Source organism: Dinoponera quadriceps, unplaced genomic scaffold (genome assembly GCF_001313825.1).
Source record: "Dinoponera quadriceps isolate SergipeBrazil2010 unplaced genomic scaffold, ASM131382v1 scaffold3386, whole genome shotgun sequence".
NCBI classification, from domain to species: Eukaryota; Metazoa; Arthropoda; class Insecta; order Hymenoptera; family Formicidae; genus Dinoponera; species Dinoponera quadriceps.
This window is the reverse complement of record NW_014557714.1, coordinates 966,362-987,725: the sequence shown is the minus strand read 5'-3', so window position 1 is coordinate 987,725 and position 21,364 is coordinate 966,362. Positions and strand designations below refer to the sequence as shown.

The window sequence follows — 21,364 nt, the reverse complement described above, 5'->3', positions numbered from 1 at the left end:
GGGGGGGGGGGGGGCGAAAGAAGAATCCGAAGAACGATGCGGCTATACAACAATGGCGATGATCATCATGGTCGTTCGGCCGCCTCCGGGCGATTGGCTCGGCGTACGAATGTACGTTAACAGCGAATATACTGAAGCCATTTGCCGATTAATTTTATGTATAATTACACGCGCGCGCGAAATCGACAATTAATTCAACACGGAAATTAGTATTTACATTCGTGTAGAAACAATTTATGCAAATAATTTCGCACACGCGTGACGACGCAGCGCGCGCGCTCGGCGCGGCGTTCGGAGACGGTGGAGATCGATATTCGAAATCGGCCGATCTCTCGTTTGGGAATCTCGGTGACGCGCGATCAAGATCCCAGTTCGCGAATTCAAAGAAGAAATCCCCGGAATATGGAAGCCCCGGACGTAACGATATATATCCGCGATATAACGTCCATCGCGATGCGGCGATGCCCCGAGCCAATTGTATCTCATACGTAGATAGTTTTATTACATGCATACGTATCCGCGCGTCTGCGCCGCGGGGCAGGCGAGCGCGCGCGGATAAAGATAGAGGCGGGATAGGGAATACACAATTATTGTGTACCTACCTGGGCAAGTGTGCCCGTGACCAATACCGGGCTTTCTTCGTTAATAAACGCCGCGACACGATATTCGCGAGCGATGTACTTATGCGCGGACACACCGGCGCGCCTCTTTGTTAATACGGCCGGCTCGATAAAAATGATCTCGCCGCCCCTCGCACGTTCGACGAACGCGCTCCTCACGAATAATAATGAAAAATCGACTGGCCGCGTGGACTCGCATAAAAAGTTGCCGCTATAAAATCGTCCGCCCTCTGAAAGTGGTCCGCCTCGTGCGCTCCTCCGCCGCCGCGACCTTTTCAACAACGCCTAAGCTTCCGCGAGTACTCGCTTGCGAACTTCGGTTGCAAGTGATCCGTGGGATTCGGCTCGAGCGTGTGATGCACTCTCTGATTTTCTCGGAGTGAAATCTCCCGGTCAAAACGAGTGAAAACTCGCTGGAAGCGACTCGGTGAAAATACCGCCATTCGGGATCGCAGAGGAGTGAATGTTCGACTCAAACTCAGAGTGGATTCTCCGGCCCGTACGAGTGAACGTTTCAATCGATCCGAGAGTGAATTTGCTCCTGCGAGATGATGGAGCACGCAGACATTTACTAGGCCTACGGCCATTGGAGCTTTTCGATCACACGCATTGTGTTTGCACATTCGCCTGTCATGACAGTTGATTATTCGAGGAAACAGCCACGGTATCTCAGGTATTATTCAGGTAGAGTGGCGTTTGTAACGTGAAACGAAATCACAGCTGAAATGGAAGTAATATGTGATGAGGTGTTGTCGCTATTTTTTTGAATAACCACGATTTTTTATGCACGAATAGGATGGATGCACCGAGGGAAGAAATAAAAAATTATTTATTCGGTAGATATTAATAACATATTTATTTAAGTCTGAATTCTTTTATGTAAATGTAAAATAAACAATTGCTTTTATGACAAGCTACAGATTTAAGAAAAAATGGATATTTTCTCATTCGGACTTTTCTTCAGTAAGTAAAAATATGGATATTAGCGCAAGTAAATATATTATTAATGTTCATCGAATGAATATGTTTTGTTCATTACATATTTTTCCTCTTAGTATATGTGCGATTGAAGAATTCTCTGGTGACCCAGAGCCTAAATGTTAAAATGTTATGTCGGTTATGTACATAAGATTCACTCTTCAATTTCGAGTGGAAATATCCTCTCTATAATTCAGAGTGGAAAATTTACTTCATATCAGTAAAAGTTCAGTTCAATGCAGTAAACATTTTAAATAACATTAATATTACATTAATATTAAGTTGTTACAAAAGTTCTGTCAGTTTTTTAATCACAAATTTGAGACCAAAGGCTACCAAAGACTAATAGAAAATCAACAGCAAAAAAACATAAAAGAAACTGACAAAATTTTTGTAACAACCTAATATTAAAATTTTCAACTCTTAACAATCGAACTGTTATACAATATATGTTATACAGGACGTCTGACACATGTTGTCCGTCATATATTCATAGTTTAGGTAAATGTGAATAAAAAATCTTATACTAATTTACAAACAACCACGCAAAATATTGAGTTATTAATTATTGAAAAATCGCCATGTTTCTTCTTCGCCATATTTCTCTTTTAGAGGTTTCGTTAATTAATAATTCAAAAATTTGCGTGGTTTGATGAAGGATTCTTGTTCAGAATAGCCTAATTTACAGGTATATGACAGTTGTTGTACCTAGCGAAAGATCTAAGTATATTGAGCCTTGAACTTCGGACTTTGAACCAGTCACTAGATTCAACAGCTACCATATTCCTATAAATTAGATCCTTTTGAAAAAAAAAACGTCCTTTACCAATACACCAAATAACCGTGCAAATATCTGAGTCATTAATTAAAGGAGCATTCAAAATTTTGCGCGACTGTTTGCAAAATGGTAGATCAGTTTTTTGCTCATATTGACCCGAACTGAAAAGTACGTAACAGATGATGCAGCTTGTGCACGTTGTTGAGCAGAAGAAAGTAACATCGATGTGATCTTACTGTCGCTTAATGTTTACCGGGGGGGTGACTCGGTTGTCCGAATGGGATTTCACCGGGAGACATTTCGAGAGACCGACGAGGATTATTAGACACTGATCGGAATGTCGCAAGGGCGCTCCGCTTCGGAACCGCGTTACGCTAGGGGACTCAAGGTGGAAGCAGGCTGCTCACAGGCAGGCAGGCAGACAGGCAGGCACGCGTCCGCCGTCGTCGCGAACGCGAAAAGGGCCCCGGTCGGGCGTGAAGAACCGCCGTCGTCGCCTCTCGAACGTCAAATTAGAAAGGGAGGAGGTGGAGCGCGGAGACGGTCGAGAAGCGGCAGGTAGGTAGGTAGGTGATGCGAGTCGCGACGTCGTCCGCAACGACACCGTCGTACACTCGCGTTATCGGCCGCGGGCTATCGGCGGCGGGGCCTCTTACCCAGATACAGTTCTGATACGCACACGCTCGCTCGCTCGCGCGTGTGCACACGGAACGCATAAATTCGCGCACATACGTCAAGTGTGGTCGCAGCCCGAGGACACGACGAGGCGGCGGGGTTCGCTCGCGAGCGCACGAGCGCTAAGGACGCGCGCGTGCACGATGTCGTGCGCAGAAGAAGAGCACCACTAACTTCACGCGGACGTTTAATGGCCTCGGGGACGTCGGCGTATGCAAATGCGGGCGCGCTCGGTTACACTGGGCGACGATGTATCGCCGGAAAAACCCGCCGCTCCGAGTGGAAACCTCGTAGCGGGAGGGAACGAACGCCGGTACTTACCACTTCGCGGAAGTAGAAGAGTTCGGCAAGTCGCGCCGTTAATTAGGCAAGCGAACGAGGGAGCGAGCGAGCGCGCCGCAATTAAACGAGTACGTGGGGATCCGTGTATTCGGAAGATCCGACGGAGGACCGGACGAGTGTGCGTACATTCGCGTGCGCGCGGATAATTATACACGCGGATATTAAATATGTCGAATTCAATGAGCTCGAAAATGCGCGAAGCTCGAACGAACGAACGAACGAACGGGCGAACGTTTAATTAAATATTAAATGTTACGCGCGCCGCACGGTAATATTTAAGGAAAAAACATCACCGGATTTCTCTCTCTCTCTCTCTCTCTCTTTCTCTCTCTGCCATTCCCCTCTTCTCGCCGCTGCCCTTTCTCTCTCATTTCACCTTACGACGGATGATCAATTTCCATTATCGATAGCCGGCCCGTCAATCTCTTCCTGGAAATCTTGTATGCTTATACACGCTCTCTCTCTCTCTCTCTCGTCGTGCGCGGACACAAAGCTAGGAATAACAGAGATATCGAGTGGAACCACAAAGTGATGAAATGATACCGCATGCGAATTCATTTAGACCCGCCCGCCCGACGGATTTCCCTCTGGTGATTTCATTGAGGGCCAGTCAGGTCGACTCCCTCTCTCCCTCCCCCTCTCTCTCTCTCTCTCTCTATCTCTCTCTCTCTTTCTCTCTCTGGATAATATTTGTAATGGAGAGCCATTTGCGAACGCGAACGGACTGCGCGTTCGAACCCGCAACGTTATTAACGTTATAATCTGCAGAATGTAATCTTCATATCGGGGCCGATATATATATATATATATATACGCAGAAACGCATATAATATACATCAGTTTTCCCGAAACAATTCGATTCCGCGGGCATATTTTGCATATTATTAATCTGAACATTCGCGCCCGCTCTCTTACGTCGTGACCCCGGCTCGATGCTTAATTCCCTCGAGTTCCGCAACCTTCGCGATTAAATATCTTCGAGACTATCGATCCACGGATAAAATAACGCCACTTGCCCTCGAGAATAACATGTATCATCGGACGAACTGACGAGAGGGTAGCTCACCGTGTCGCAAGATCTTTACGGTCAAAGCGAATTCCGGCGAACGTTAACGACCTGTGTTGCCAACCAGTGTTGCGTGTGAAAATGTCCTTTGAAGACTCTTTTTCTCTAGTGAGAGACAAGTGTGTCTTCTTTTGACTATCTACAGGTCCGAACGTAAAAAGTGCTGTTGCACAATTTTCAACGAGAATTGGGATCAACATTGCTATAGACCTCATTGATTCACTAGCAATATCGCTGAAATTTATACATCATAGACTGAAAGAAAAAAATGCTACATTCAAGTAAATATTTGTTAAGGAGTATCGGAGCAATTATTTTAGTTGGATTAAATAAATATTATTTGAATATAGCATATTGAAGGAAAAAAGTGCAACATTCAAATAATATTTACTTAATCCAACCAAAATAATTAATATTCAACAAATGTGTAATATGAATATAGTTCTTTTTTCCTTTCAATGTACATAAGTCGGGTATTAATTTCAATAACATTACACGGAATAAAGATTGGCTGAATTAAAGTGACAATGAACGGACACAAGCATTTTAATTGAAGGGAACGAAATTTCTAGTTATAAGAATCAAATTTGATTCATAAGAGTTAGAAATTCTGTTCCCTTCAACCAAAACGCGTTTCGTTCGCTCATTGTCACGTTAATTTAATAAGCAATCTTTTTTCTCCGTGTAATGTTATTGGAATTACATTAAAGTTAAGTCAAGAAGATTTATTCCAATTACAGCATTGTTGACCGCGATCCTATTGATGCAACAGCATTTTCTTTCCCGTGTACGTAGCACCTGAAATTAAATTGTCCGATAATTATATCTATGCTGCGAAAAATTACAGCTATTTTCGGCCTCAACTAATATTCTTTTTAACCACAAAAATAGCAGTAGCAATATGCATGTAAGGTTATTATTATTGACACTACATAGTAACATTTACTAGGAAAATAATTCTCCCGACTGTAAGCGGCTTTCTACAATAAGCCATAAGACTTAAGCAGTAAGGAAATTGACTAACCACAGTCGGTTATTCTTCTAATAAACGATTGTGATTGTCAATTTCCTTACTGCTTAAGTCTTATGGCTTATTGTAGAAAGCCTCTGATTCTTTCATTATGATGATTATAGTTACGAATACCAAATATTTTTCTCTCAGTGTACGAGATACCAGCAAAAGCTGAGGCTTTCCATCGGATTCACACGCGTCGGAGTCGATCATCGCGCCCGCGACTCTTTCGGGACTTTTCCGCGCCGGAGAAAAGAGCGTTAAGCCACGTATCGAACAATAGATTCGCAGGTGTCTTTGTATTCATCTTCTCCCTTCCCTCTCTCTCTCTCTCTCTCTTTCTCTCTCTTCCTTCGGTTAATATCTCCGTTCGTGAGACTCGCGGCGCCCCGATAAGTGCATTAAGCTACCGCGAACGCGGTTGATTGATGGATCGGTTCGTTCCTTCGTTGCGATTAATGCAGCAACCTCGAGCTTTAAAAAAACGTACTTGCGGCGTTTTATCATCCCCGTTACCTAATCTCCATAAGATAAGTGCCGTAGGGATTGTATTTATAGCACAATGCCTCGTCGATTCCTCGACCACGCGATACGATCTCCATGTTCTCTCTCTCTCTCTCTCTCTTTCTCTCATTTTCCCCCTCCCTCCCACCGCGCGCGCGAGCGGCGTTTACGCACGGCGCATTCGGTTGTATTTATCGTACGGCTTATTATACGCATTACCGAGCGATACTTTTGTCATACATCAGCGGAAATGCACGCATTAACTCGATAAATATTTATGGCCGGTACCGTAATGATATTTTGTTCTACGTATAATAAATGATCCTCGGCGCGTATAACGATAATTTATTGTTGCACGATGCGCGACGGGTAATAAAATATAGCGTTAGGATAATACGGTCGATGTGTGTTCATTTCCCGGTACGTGGTGTTTCGTCGGCTTCGTTTAGCGGCGAAGTGCTGTCGCGTGAGCGCGGGATGGCGGTAATATTGACTCGTGCGTGTAAAAATAATAATGGGAGATCATTACGCGGCTTAATGCAGTATTTAATTTAATATTAAATTATATATCAGTCACTTNTCTGCGCGCTCTCTTTCCCCCCCCCCCTCCCCCCCCCTCGTTCCTTCTCTTTCTTTCTACTTCTGCTACTTCTGCGTTTATTTTCGCTCTTATTATTTTTCTTCTTATCTATTTAGTATGCAGTCAAAGAGTATCATTCTTGCGATTTATAACGCGTTCATTGAAACTTGAGTGTTTCTTACTGCGTGTTATTCTTATTTTCATCTTTAATATTTTTCCTCTTTCTTTCGGTTTATCGCAAGTGCAGCGCTCAGGTTTTAGATCTAGATTAAACTATAACATTAAATGCGCAAACTCTATGTAAAACTTATCCCTGTTGCCGCCTCTCATTGCACGACACTATTGCGAATCGAAGTTTTTTCACACGGAATATGAGTTTCCTTCTTATCTTTCTCTTCTCTTCTCTTCTTTCGTTTCACTTTACGCGCAATTTTCAATATATCTTATCAACTATTGGGAGTACAAATTAGTTCGATCCGTTTTTTTGTGGTCAATAATGCATTTATTTCAGAACAAAATGAATGAACAGATTAATCAAAATATTGTCCATCGCTGGCTACTACTTTTTCCCACCTCTCAGGCAATTTTCGAATTCCACCTCGAAAAAATGTCTCGTTTTTTGAGGCGACCCAAATTAGGAGCCAATTCTCGATTTCTGCGAAAGAAGTGAACCAGAAATCGGAGTATACTATCCCGAAGGTTTTTAACACGCTGAAGATTGAGACCCATACTTTGAGATACTTTGAACAGTTTTTTGAAAAAGAAAGTTTTCTCCATGCTGCATGACCTCAAATATAGGCTAAAATCGCGTTTTTTGCACTTTTAGGTTATAATATTTCGGAAACCTGAGCCAAACGAGCATTTCTGAGGCCAGATTTGAATTCAGCGAGTCAAAAACCTTCGGGATAGTATATTCCGGTTTCTGGTAAAATGTTTTGTCGGCCTGTGTTATTGACAGATGTCTAACCTCTCTGAAACTACCGAAATCAGTTGTCACTATGAAACATTTATAACAGTCAGAGCCATCTTTTGAAAACGGACCGAATTAATTTGTACTCCCAATATATATATATATATATCGTTCTATTCAGGTATTCGAAACACCTTCTTCGTATTCATTTCTGTACACTCCAAGAGAGATCTTGAGTCCAGAGTTAAATAATTCAAAATCTCTACTCTCTACTCTCTCTCTCTCTCTCTCTCTTGTGTTACACGCTTCGCGTAATTACTGAAGATAGTAATATTCGGTATATTCGAAGCTTCGAAACTTCTGCATAATTTTATATTTGATAACGAAATTAGAAGATTCGATGTTGAATTATTTGAAGCTTCAAACTCTATTTGAAGATTCGAAATGTCGAAACCATTAATAGAACTAATTGTAGAGAATCAATAGAATGCTGTGCAATGAGAAAATATTAGTTAATCGAGATAACATTAAGATATTCCAAGACGTCGCAAAGACATGTGTTCGGATAAGTATCTTTAGTTCAATTCTGAGATTTGTATTTGCGTAATTTAAAACAAAGTGAATAAAGAAAGCACATAAATAATAAACGATAAATTTCGTTAACATTAAAATAAATGCAAATTCTGCCATAATATGTAACAGTACGACGCGGTGCAAGAAAAAAATTACATTCTTTAGGACAGTAATTATTAGTTATCATACCTATAAAACGGAGACGCGTAATTTCTAGTTCTTAAAATTTCATTTCAAGTAACATTTAAACATTGGGATATTTGAATATCCGAATGTTCCCATTTCTGCACTTCAAAATCTCATCATTCGAATATAATACGCCGAAGGTTCAGAAATTCGAAGTTTCGAAGCTTCGAACGTAATCTCTAGCCTTGGTAATTACACATCGATCCGCCGAGCGTTCCGGCGAAAAGTTCCCAGTCACATTTCATCATCACGTCCGCGCCTTCGCGCTCCTCTCATCTTTCCCCCCTTCCCGTCTTTTTCTCTCCTCGCGCGCAAACGAGTCGTGTTTATCCGTACTTAAAATTTCCCGCGACTTTTTGCACCGTTCCATTGATCGGCGCGAATTGCCTCGCGGAAATTCAGTATAATTATCGGCGCGCTAATATGTTGAAAGCCCGTTTGAACGGCGAATACGACGAGTAATCGCGCGCGCGCGGCTCGCCGGAGAAAGCTTTTATAACATTAATTGCTATCCCAATCGGACGCTACTCGCGGTAACGGCCGGTCGTCATACCGCGCGAGAGCCCCGGTGTGCGGCGTTTGTGTGTACCTTGTTAAGGTTTTCAGTTCGCAACGTCGCTTGCGAGCGCGCGCGCTCTTCTCTGCCGCGCTCGCGCGTTCTTCTTTCCCCTGCACTGCGGTGAGCGCGCATTTACCACCTGGTACTTCATTACCGGAACGTCATTCGTCGGGCACAAACGATAGACAGACGCGAATAGTTGCCGGCTACTAGAGGATCATTACCTCGCAAAATTATGCGCACTTGTTTTCAATCACGCTCGGCTACTCATTACCTCGCCCGCATGGCTTAACGATCGTTAACGACGCGACCCCGTCGCCTCGCCGCGCGATAATAATAATTTCGCGCGAAATTCAACGCTTTTCCGGGCAATTTTCGATGTTGAGAAAGGGGCGGGGGGAGGGGAGAGGATTGCGCCCGTGTCGGCATAGATTTCCACCTGTCTGTCCGTCTCTTGTGACACGTGTTCGTGCCTTTTCCTTGGGCAACGCGCTCGTGTCGGGCTTGTTTCTCGATAAATCGTCGGGCGAGAAAAACGCAAGACACGCGGCCGTCCGAATCTCCTCCGTACGTGCGCAACTTTATTGCGTGCGTTTCCATGTCTCATTCGACGCGCGCTTCGAAGACACGAAGGAACGAATATCACAGCCGGAGCGCGGGATATTATCGGCCCGGCCGGCTGCAATTCCTCATACGCTCGTTCGCTCTCTCGCTACGTACGCGCCGCTCGGCGTTCGCCGATATAAGAATCGGGATGCTAAATGCTCGTCGTATGCGCCGTGGGCGTTTTTATCTCGTCGGATATGCTCGCCCGGGGTTTTTTATAATATTTCATCGAGCAGAGTACACGCGCGGGCGCACGCTCGCCGCGGCACGCAAAGGATACGCGCTCGTGTGTGTACAGGGCGTTTCATTATGGCCTCGACTCACCTCGCAAGGACGAGCTCGGAATCGAAAGGTCGCTGATACGAGAAAACCTCCGTTCGAGTTCACTCTCGCGACTCACGGTAATTTCCGCGCCCAGCATTAACTTCGCGATAAGCGCGCGTCAAGTGCAATCTCGCATCTCGACGGAAGTCTATATACGTGGCCGGTATTCATAGTCAGACCTTATATTTAAGACCGTCTTAAGTTCATCTTCAGACGCTTCGTAGCTAATGAAACGAGCCGGGGAAAATTAATTTTGCTGCCGGAGCGAAAGCATGGCTGCATGGTTGCTACTGCACGTTCGTTGTGATAGCAATAAAATTTCATTCCCATAGCCAAATTAACGAATTATTATTCGTAATTATATAGTAAACAATTTTATGCTAAATTTAATATTTAACATTTCATATGTCCCAAACGGTTCACTCAAATTTTCGTGTTTATTTAACATAAAATTAATATATTGAAAAGTGAGATAAATATATCAAAAATTAACACAAAGTTAACATCCATAATATATTAATCGACACTGAAGTATAAAATGCGTTATTTTAACACGTGTTGAATATCGACACAACATAAAATGTTGAGATAACATATATGTTAACGAAATTAAATTAAGGAAGCTTCTTAATTGATAATAAGAAAGAATTAGAAAAGTTAGGAGGAGCAAGCATAGTTGATCTAGCGCTATTTAAATATTAATATTGTCAATATTAATACACTGAGAAAAAATTGCTACGTACAGTAAATATTTGCTAAGGGATATTGAAATAGTTTATTTTATTTGAATTAAATCAATATTACTTGAATGTAGCACTTTTTCTTTCAGTGTGTAAATTTGTCTTTAGGACACATTAATGTGCTATTAGAAGAAAATAGTATTTTGCTACATTTACTAATTTGTCCTTACAGCAAAATGATCTGTAGAGTCAGCAAAATAATCCAGCGAATAGTAAGTAATATTCTTAACAAATCGTTTTACTGTATATAACAACTGACAGATTTTGCTGCGACAGCATAAAATTTGCTTTGCCAGCAAATTATTTTTCTTCGCATACAACATCTGAAGATGAACTCGGAACGATCCTAGATATAAGATCCGACCATAAATATCGCCTTATGGGCGATCGCTCCGAGATCTCATTCGGCAATTCCTTTTGAAAACGAGGGATGGCTTCGGATAACCACGAGATAACATTTACAGTACACTTGGCAAGGCCGACATATATAAGATATAAGATGTCGTTCGCGCAATCACTCGAGCCTACCATTACACCTCTTTATCAATTTAATCTGGCGAAATCACTTACACGAGCTCGGTCTCTCGCGTGAATCTTAGGAGGTCACCAAGATGACTATAACTCGGATACGGAAGGTTGAGCAGGCGTGTTTACGCGACTCTTTCCATCGCCTTTCGGTAGTCGAATCCATCTCTCAAGCGGATCCCACTAACAGTGAAATACCCTGTATATACGTGCATACTGGCCACGGTATAAATCTCTATCTCTCTCTCTCTCTCTCTCTCTCCCCCTTCTCTCTTCCTCTTTCTCCGTTCGGCACGGTGTTGTGCCTGGTGGCACTGCCTCGTACCGGGGCAGGTATGTACCTATGTACCAAGCTACGAGCGGCTGTTGTGCGCGTCGTTACTTACGTCGGGCAACGCGAGGTATGTAGGCACGTACCTGCCCACGTAACGCGCGCTGGCCCGTTCCGTTGCCGCGTAGCCAAAGAGGCACTCCCGACACGCGCCAATGCATGTCTTGCTCCATTTCATCCTCGCCTATTCCCACCACTTACTCACCTACTTACCCTACGAGACGGAAACTCTGACCGAGACGACGTGCATAAACCGCGGCGGACCAGCCGAGATAGGAATTTCATGCGCCGCAACGCGCGAGTATATTGCAACACGCATTATACTCGAACGCCGGGGCTGCCTCTATCCGGCCGATTGACCAGGTGGTGTGACTGCCTTACGAGCGCAGGCGGATTTAAGAAACGTACGAAAGCGCGGAAGCGTGCGCATGAGCGCGGGGGATTTGGCGGGATTCCGCCGAGAGATCATCCTGGATCTTCGCGACTCGGAGGATATTTACCTGCAGGCGTGCCTGCACCGAAGTTTCATCGTGTCACTTTGACGCTCTTAAGGATAGTTTGCGCCTATAAACTCGTTAAAACTTATTTTTCGCGATACTGACACTTATTACTGCCTTCTCTCTTGAATCTTTAATTCCGTAGATTTAATTTTAACGCTATTCGGTAAAAGAATCCTTTGTACTTGTGTTAAAATAGGTTCTTGTTAACATTTTTGTATTGAATTTCTGACATACCCGTGTGTTAATTTAATATATTGTTATTATGTTATCTCAATATTTTATGTTAACTCACTAATATATTAATTTCGTGTCAATTTTCAACATAATATTTTTGTTACTTTTCTACTTTCGGCGCTGAAACAGTGAAAACGGAAATTTAAGACGTCATCAGGGTCAAAGAAAGAGTTATAAATTATATTATTTGAAATTGAACTTACTTTGCTATCTTAAAGTCAAAATTTCGACTCGATTGCACACGCAGGATTCGGCGCAGCGATGTTATCTGACTCACTTTTCGATTTTGAGGATTTTGAAGAATTTTTACGGCTCACAGGAAATTTGTCTTAAAATTCTCTTTAATTTGCTTAGTAGATTTAGAAATCTTTACGGATTTGAAAAAAAATATTCAAAAGGATCGCAACTCTCTAATTTCCTTTTCGGAAATTTATTTGAAGTTATTCCGAAAATTTTACGGCCTTTAGGAATTTCATTTTAAAATGAACGCGAAGAATTTAGCGCTGTGACGCTCTCTAAGTCACTTTTTAGGATTTTGTAAATGTTCAAAATGTTTTACAAATTCGGGAGATTTTATTTTAAAGCGCGCACGCGCGAAGGGTTTTGCGTTTTCTAATTTACTTTCTGTGATTCCAATTTAAAGCGCTTTTAAAACATGTTTACGCATTTGAAGAGATTTCTTCTCAAGCACACTCGAAGGATTTATAGCGCTGCGACGCATCCTTATATGTTCCATTTTTTCGGAACATTATTGTTTTGTAGAATTTGCCGAAGTTCTCAGGAAAGTTGAAGAAAGCGTCAACCAGCCGGGGAGAGACGCCGGTGACATTCCACATGGGATTCTCACCAAATTCAGGCGGCACCTTATCGGCCGAAGTTCTTGCGTACATCGAATAATAATTTTATCCTCCGGGCATTTATTTTTTATTCTCTGGGCATTTGCACTCAAGTATAAATCTCGCGCTGTACACCACGCACGGGGATATATAAAAGCAACGTGCGAGCGATAGACCTCTCACGAAATGTCAACAAATCAATAAACGCTCGTAGTTGCCCTCAACTACTGCACATTTTCTTCATTTCCGCTCACTCAAGAATGATGTAATTGTAATACTCATGTGGCATTTTACGATTCATATCGAGCCGATTGCGTAACGTATGTTTATCACGCCGAGTTGCCGCGCGCGCGAGCGGCCGATTGCTCAATGGCGCGAAACGCGCAAATTTTGACGCGATCGGCGCATTTATGAGAACGAATTCGCCTCTAAACACGCGTGCGCGCGAGGAAAAGGGAAAAGGATCGAGAGTTCGACCGCATCAAAACACGGTGCACACGTTGCATCGCGACGGATCGCGCGGTTCGCGTCGCGCTGAGTGTGCGCTCCGTTTTAATTAATTAAGTGTGCATTTATTTAATTTTATATCTAGGTCTTTTGTTAATGCACCGCGCCCCGCGATGACCGCGGCGATATCAAATGTAGAGAGTCGGCCATCGTCGCTTACGTCGCCACTGTAATTTAATTGACAATTAGGATTTTAATTAATTTAATTATGGAAGGTAAATCACGTCGCGCTTTGCGAATGTATTTCCGCTACGGGCCGTATCCATAAATAACGCGTTCCCGACGAAAGAGTCGATTATTTCGGATTTCGTGGCGTATATTTTATTTACGCGGAACGTTCCGCGCGCATACACACGCAGCCCGCTGCTGCCGCGATCGCGCCCCGGCCGGGCTTAATGTAACCAGCGATCGGAGAAATTTCACATATCTCGCACAATAGCCGGGCTAGCCGGTGCGCGCGTATAACGCCCGGCCGGGCGCATTCAGCGTTTGTACAAATGGGCTTTGTTGCTTTAGCGTTTCTTGCAGTTTTTAACGTCGCGATACTAATTTACACAACTACATATATCTCCCGCTAACGCGCTAGTCTCGCCGGGAAACAATGTCGTATTCACCGGCTGCATTTTCGCCTCCGACCGATAGCTCGAACGACCGGCACTCGCGGAGAGAGAGAGAGAGAGAGGAAGTCCCACGCGTCTCCTCTCCCCCCGCCGTCCGGCCTCATCTTTTCCAACGATCGATGCGTCGAATCGATCGCGATACGTTGAGAGAAAAGGAAATGGCTAATTTTACTAACTAAATCAAATTTTGGTAATTAAATCAACGCGCCCTACGCGCGTGCTGTGTAGTTAACTGCTACTTTTACTACGGAATAAATCTCAGTTCTTGTAACTAAATGTGCACCCGATTAAAATTCGTTGACGGGAAAATATTTGATTTCGCTATTATTAGTTTTATTTCCGTTGTTATCGAAACGTGTAATTTACGCGATCACATTCGTGAATCAAAGCAAGCGAGCAACGACCTCGAGATTTGTATCGAGATTTCAAGGCAGCCAGTCGGCATCGCGGAAAAGAGACTTCAATATTTTGATTCTACATTTCGAGGTATCTGAAAATACGCCTTTTTTTATAAGTGGACTTCCAACCAGTGCCTAGATTTTCTAGTTCTAACAAAAAGATGGTAGTAATATCCCGAGTTGAAATATTGGCAGACGTTGTTAGATCTTGAATTCTACAACGTAGCAGGAGATATAAGACAGCAAAATAGATTCAATTTCGAATCTAATTTACTCCTACTTTGACCACGATGATGTCTCAAATTTCTGTTTTTGCTGTTTCAGCGTCAAGACGGGTTGTTTTACAGTAGCATTATAGTACAATCTGTGGGATTAAAGGTTCCAAAGAGAAATTAACAAGTGTAGTACCGTCAAAGTAGGTTCTCACCAGTCGACAGGCGCAAAGTATCCTGAAGAGCATCAAAGTAGCGTCGACGTTTCGATTCAGAACGTTATTATCACTAACACTATACCCTGACACTTCTTAGAAAAATAGTTCTCCCGGCTAGAATTTCTTCGCTATGCGAGTACAGTGACAAATACCGAGTATTTGTCCAGTGTATCGCAAAGAAAGAAAAACAATTACGCACTCGGAGCAAAAGCCTTCGGTGCGCAGAAATAAGGGAGAGATCCTTATTATTTAAGAGCCGGGCGCCGCAATTAAAATCGCGCGGTCGGTAAGCGCAAGGCGCGATAATAACCGGCCGAGACCGCGATTTCTACCGGTGTTTAACGATCGTTTCTCTCCGAGTTCGATTCCTTCGTGTCCAGGGACGCGGGTTCGCTCGCCGACGCCGAGAGGTGGACGATCGCGGCGGGCAGGGAGGCGCGTTTCGCTCGTTCGCTCGCAAACGTACGCGTACACATTCGGGGCGATATCTCGGACGAGGCAAAATATTTACGAGAAAATTTCGCCGTGGGTGGCGCGGCTTCATGAATAATTTCGGTCCGCAGGAGACTCGTCAGCCGTGGGCTATGTGCTCGGGGCGCACGGTTCTAATTACGGCAACTGCAGAGCGCGCGTCTGCGCCTCCGGCTATCCCTCCAGCCGGTTTCCAACCTCCCTTTTCCTATCCCAGCACAATTTCCACAGAGCCCACATCCGTTCTGAAATGCTAGCAATCCTCCCGCCTCCCCCCTCGTCCCCCTCTCGCTCCCTCACCCGTTCTATCTTTCTCGCTCTCTCGCTCGCTCTATCCCCCTCTTCATCTCTCTCTCTCTCTCTCTCTCTCTCTCTCTTTTGCGCCCTCCGCGTGCATTCCGCGCGCTCCTTCTCTCGCCTCCCTTCCCCCTTTGTAGCTCGAGGTGTACATCGACTATTTCGTTGCAACCAATTTTTGAAAAGGGATTCCGCGGTCTATACGTATGCGCACTATGCCCGCGCGTCTAGGTATATTTTTTCTGTGCGCGCGCGTACGCGGAGAAGTAAACACGGTTTTCGCCAGGTCGCCGTCGTAGCGTGCGGACGCAGGGGAGGAATCGAACCGACGGCAACCGTCGTTGATTAATGTCACATCCCCGTGAGTTTTACCCGCGGTCGTATCTCCGAGATTGAGAGACGCGTCTGGGAATTTCATTGATTGCGTGCCACGGACTTTGCGTAATTAAATTACTATTGTTGCGCAACAACCGCGTCTTTACGGTCGCCGCATTTCTCGCGCTGCGTGCGTTTGACGCGCGCAAGATTGCCTCTCTCTCTCTCTCTCTCTTTCGGCCGGTTCGTGCCGGCGTTTACCGCTTCGTCATAAAAACCGAACGCCCCGTGACTGCAATCGCGACTGTTCATCGATACGGAATGAATGCGCTACGGTGCATCTACTAATGAGAAACGAAAGGTGGAATTTCGAGGAGAGGAAACATCGCCGTGCGATATTAAACACGTTATGATTGAAAATTGCATCACTCTCCGCGTCAGCCAGCTAATTACGGGACCGCGACTCCGCGAAACGCCGGCTACTTTCCACCGGTCGCGGTTTTACAGTTACGTGTCATCTGTTGCGAAGCGAAATCTCCCATCTCGCATTCATACTCCGTTTGTGTCCCTCGGTTCGTCGACTCCTCGCGCAGCTCCTCCGCGCGCGGCCAGGTGAGAGGTCAACCGCTTTGGGTATTTTGGCTACCTTGATGACAGCCAGATTTGAATGTAGACGTTACATCTCGAGAGGCTCAAAGGTCAATTTGTGTACGCGGAAAAATAAATCAATACTGTCAGTTAAACTCTCGACCGGCTGGCTCCGCTAAAAGGCTAACTGTTCGGCTAACCGTTTCGCTGTCATTGCTAAGAGTCGGGTGTAAGGTAAATTTGTCAGCTGAAATTATAGTGCATATTAACGCACCGTTGAAGAAAGCGACTTTTTTAAGTATCTTATACTGAGAGAAATGATAGTTATTTTCGGCTTCAATTATATCTTTTTTATAGTTTTAACCAGGGAGCCGGACCGAATGAAAATATCGGTCCGGTTTCGGTTCCGCTCGACTAAAATATTTAATAAAGGTTCCACTTTCAGTTTTCTCGACAATAAAAATATCGGTAAACCGATACTTTTTAATTTTTAATTTTAATTTAAATTACGGTTTTTTCGGTTCTGGTTCTTTAAACTTGTTTCTTTATTGAAATTTTTATTGACTTAAATTTTATATATATATAGATATATAACGTGTCCGATAATATATTATAAAAAATAATAATATAACTTCCTCGATATAGATGGAGTTTCTTCACTATTTCCATCTTCTGCTCTTAATTTTTTTGGATATATAGTGAACCAAAAAGAAGTACAAACCGAAAAAAATATAACGGTTCCGATTTCGGTTCTGGTTCTGTAGGTTTTATAAAATTTCGGTACAGTTTACGGTTCCCGTCCGATAAAAATATCGGTTTTCATACGGTTTCCGTTCCGGTCCGAGTCTCTGGTTTTAACTATAAAAATAATAACAAAATGCGTGTAAAGTTATTATCATTAACACGATAGTAACATTTGGTTTATAAAAAAACAACATTACCACACAGCTATATTCAAAGAAATCTCACCACACGCGGAAAAATCAATTTTGCTGTTGTAGCAAAACCATATCATTCCTATCGCACATTCGTTGCGATAAAATTTAATTGGCGCAACCAAATTAGCGAATTATTCATAATTAGAGCAGAAACAGTTTTGATATTAGGATAGAAAATATTCTGCTGAGTGAATTTCTCCTTAGGACACGCTTAATTTGCTATTAAAACAAAATAATATTTTCCTATATTTACTAATTTGCTTTCACAACAAAATACTTTGTAGATTCAACAAAATAATCCAGTGAAAGGCAATTAGTATTCTTAACAGATCCTTTTACTGTCCACATAGTAACCGACAGATTTTGCTGCGACGACGTAAAATTTGCTATGCCAACAAACTATCTCTTTCCGTGTAAAATTATAGTCATTTTCGACCTCAACTATTCCGTCTTCTTCTGGTTTTAACCCCAAAATAATAATAACAATATGCGTATAAGGTTATTATCAGCAAATTATAATCACATTTGCTAGAGAAACGATTCCCCCAACTATAATCCTTTTACTTGTGTGAATACAGTTACAAGTGCCGAAAATCTGTTCTCAGTGTGCGTCTTGACCCTTCCTTTTTCCGCGTGTACGAAAGGATCCCCTTCCATCGATCTGTCAGTCTCACGTCGAGTTCTTTACTCTTCCCTGGGATTTATTCATGCTTCGCTCACGCGAGTTTCGTCACGGTCACGAGAGTCGTCGTTTCCGTTTTTGGCTGGGATATAGCGTGCGACTCGGCCCGAGACTCGGCACAAAGTACATCGCCCAATGTTGCGCGAACTTTTATGTAATCTTCATCTCCTCGATTCTCTCTTCCCTCCTTCTGCTTTTCTGCGGCCGGGTTCTTTGCATCGCGCGTGTGATTACCGCGCGACGCGAGGTGCATAATTGATCGTAACCATTGTTCGATGACGGCGGAATGCGACGTATGATTGAGCAATCGCATTGTCCCGTCGTGTTTCTGCATGCGTGGCGTATCTGCAGGCGGTCGAGACACCCTCTCGGACGTGTGGCATAGATTAAACTTTCTTTACCCGCGGTCGCGTCGTGAGATCAGATTGACTTTCTATCGAGCCCGGCTTTAACTCAATCGTATAAAATGCCCCACGGACGTGCGCGCATACGTGATTATGCCCGGCGTTCGTTCGCGTAGCGTTCTCTCGCGGAGGGAAATTACCGCAATAGACATCTAAAAGACGTCTCAAGGACGTGTAAAGGATTGCGGGGCCCTTAAGCTTCGGTTCTAGAAAGAAAATGAGGAATGAGAGAGAGAGAGAGAGAGACCCAGCGGGAATATAATCAAGCGAGACACAATGTAACTTCAATAAATTACCGTTTCTAAGCAAGATTGTTGCGCAAAATCTGCTCGTAGCCGAGAACCTCGGAACGTATTGTCAATTTTTACATGAGTGAATTTGCGAAGGAGGAATCGATTTGGAATTGAGATCGAGGTTGAGTGAAAAATTAAATAATAACACACTGAGAACAGAGAGTTTTTAGTATTTGTAATAACTCTAATCGCATAAGTGAAAGAATCATAATCGGGAGAACCATTTTTCTAGCAAATGTTACTATAGTTGTCAGGGACAATAGTATGCATGTTGCTGCTACTGTTTCTCGAGTAAAAATTAGAAAAAGATACATTGAGAAAAAAAAGCGGTAAAATCGACGGTCTCCCTCATTTAAATAAATATCGTTTCTACTGGACGAATTATGCGTTGGCGCAACGATACATTGCACTGATATAGTTACTGACCAAGTCGCAATCGTTGAATTAATTAACTCATTACAGCAACCGTAAACAACTTTTGTTCGTTTAAATAAAATGTTTCCTGGGGAGAGCATCTATGGGCTTCGGAATTTTTATGCTGTATAGTGGTTTTGATTGACAGGCTTACGATTTGGCTTTATATTTGAGCGAGGTGCGTTCAGGCATTCGGCTTGCTTGATCTTGTATGACACTGAGTTTTGATGTTTATTGTCGTGACATTATTATCACTGAGGAGGGTCTAAATTAGGATCAAAACGTCTGGACGAAGGAATACAAAATAATGATTTCATGTCTTTATGAAGTTAAGAAAATTAAAATCATTTTCACACACAATATAAAAGACGTCAGAAGCCAAATTTGCATGTGACGGTCACTTAAATTTATTGAATTTTAATACAACATTACGAGACGTTCCGACTTTACTTTAAGTTCTCTTCAATTGTAATACGACAAACACTATAAATTACATCATGAATTCGGTCTGTCCCGAAACATACACTTGTATTGATGATAAACCAAGTAGTTTTTGATGGAAAACCATTCGGGGTTAGCTCACCTTTTTGGAACCATCTTGATCAGCCATCACCAATTATATAATAATTACGTTTTATCGAACTAAATCCACCTATGCATAGGCTTTTATTCATCTTTGCCCTATTTAAATCGATTTTATCACGAAAGCCAGTCAACACTATTATTTTCGTTTAAATAAAATCCTCGATTTTACCACTTTTTCTCATTGTATAGTCGAATTGCCGAAAATGACTGTAACTTCAATGAGATTTCTCTCGGTGTAATTTGAAATGAAACAATATCGATCGAAACAGCCTCGGGGGGTGTCTCTCGGATATTTTTATCACCTCGCCGCTTTCAACAAATATTCCGTAACGGATTCTGCGTATCCATTGCTATCTCATTATCCGCGGTACTTTCGTTAGAGAGAACTTTCCGTAGCGGAACGTGCTTGGCCGCACCTCGTGGGTTACCAGCGACATAATTAGCTACGTGAAAGTACACCATTTCCATACATGAATATCAGTTTGTCACGCGATGTTTCGGCGACGGTATTCTGCACGGACGAACGTCGGCGCAGGTAACGTTTTCCGTTTGCCGACTTTCTTAGGCCGGCTATCATCCAGCGGACTCGTCGGAATTTCGCGGATAAACAAAAGCTTCGACAAAGTTCTCGTCGGGAGCGAAGATAAGCGGGTCGCGAAGCCTCTCTCTCTCTCTCTCTCTCTCTCTTTATAAATTTTTCGCGCGACGACAATCGCATTCGCGGCGCGCGCTCGGTGATGCGAACTTGCGCGCTGCGTTCTCCTCGATCTCGCGATAACGATCGCCGGTGTTTAATTATCACGTTCAAGGTTTGTGCCGCAGTGCAATTACAATTCCGACCGACTCGTGTATCGCATTAATTCCGCGATTAAGTTGATCCCCGTCATTTCCGGGTACGCGGAATTATCGGCGACATATCATCGGCAATAATTGCGCGCGAGTCGTTTCATAATTTAACGATCCGCCAACGAATCCTATGACAAATGGATCTCGACGCGTTCGTGTCATAAAAAGCGGCAATTTACATAAGCCTGGGAAGATATTTTCCGCGCGGCTCTCGAAGTCACTGCGACGAGATTGACGTGTCAGGTGACCGTGTGTCAGCACGCCCGCACACACTCGTCAATTCTTAATCATGAGACGCTCACCGTTTCTGGCACGTGGGCTCCAGGGTGACGGTTGTTCTCGTGTCCACGGCTGCGGCGGATTGCGGCACCCCGAGGTCCCGAAGTCGCGTTCGCGGAAACTTGTCACTGTCTAGATAGCACCCCGGCCGAGTTCTCGCGAGCAGCTCCAGCTCTCCTTTTCTTTTTCTCTCCTCTCTCTCTCTCTCTCTCTTCCTCCGATGTCACGCACTTGACCACGTGGTTGCGTTCACGTGTCTAACCGCTGCGAGAGACAAAAGTTGGCGCGAGCCGCGCGCGCGCCACCGCGGCTTTCGTCGGACTGCGTGCGGCTCTCTCGGCCGCTCCGGTCCCTCGCGCTCCGGTCCCCCTACCTCCATCACCGGGCACCATCAACATCGGCACCACCACCACTAGCG

At 43.8% G+C, this 21,364-nt stretch overlaps 1 protein-coding gene across 1 annotated transcript in view; it reads right to left on the bottom strand.

Annotated features, from left to right (window-relative positions):
- Nucleotides 1–21,150, bottom strand: part of LOC106749415 (BTB/POZ domain-containing protein KCTD1) — a 50,491-nt gene extending 29,341 nt beyond the window's left edge. Inside the window, exon 1 of the mRNA XM_014628825.1 lies at nucleotides 20,970–21,150. The gene's annotated coding sequence lies outside the window, so the exon portion shown is untranslated. The remainder of the gene's footprint in view (nucleotides 1–20,969) is intronic.
- Between the last annotated feature and the right edge of the window lie 214 nt (nucleotides 21,151–21,364).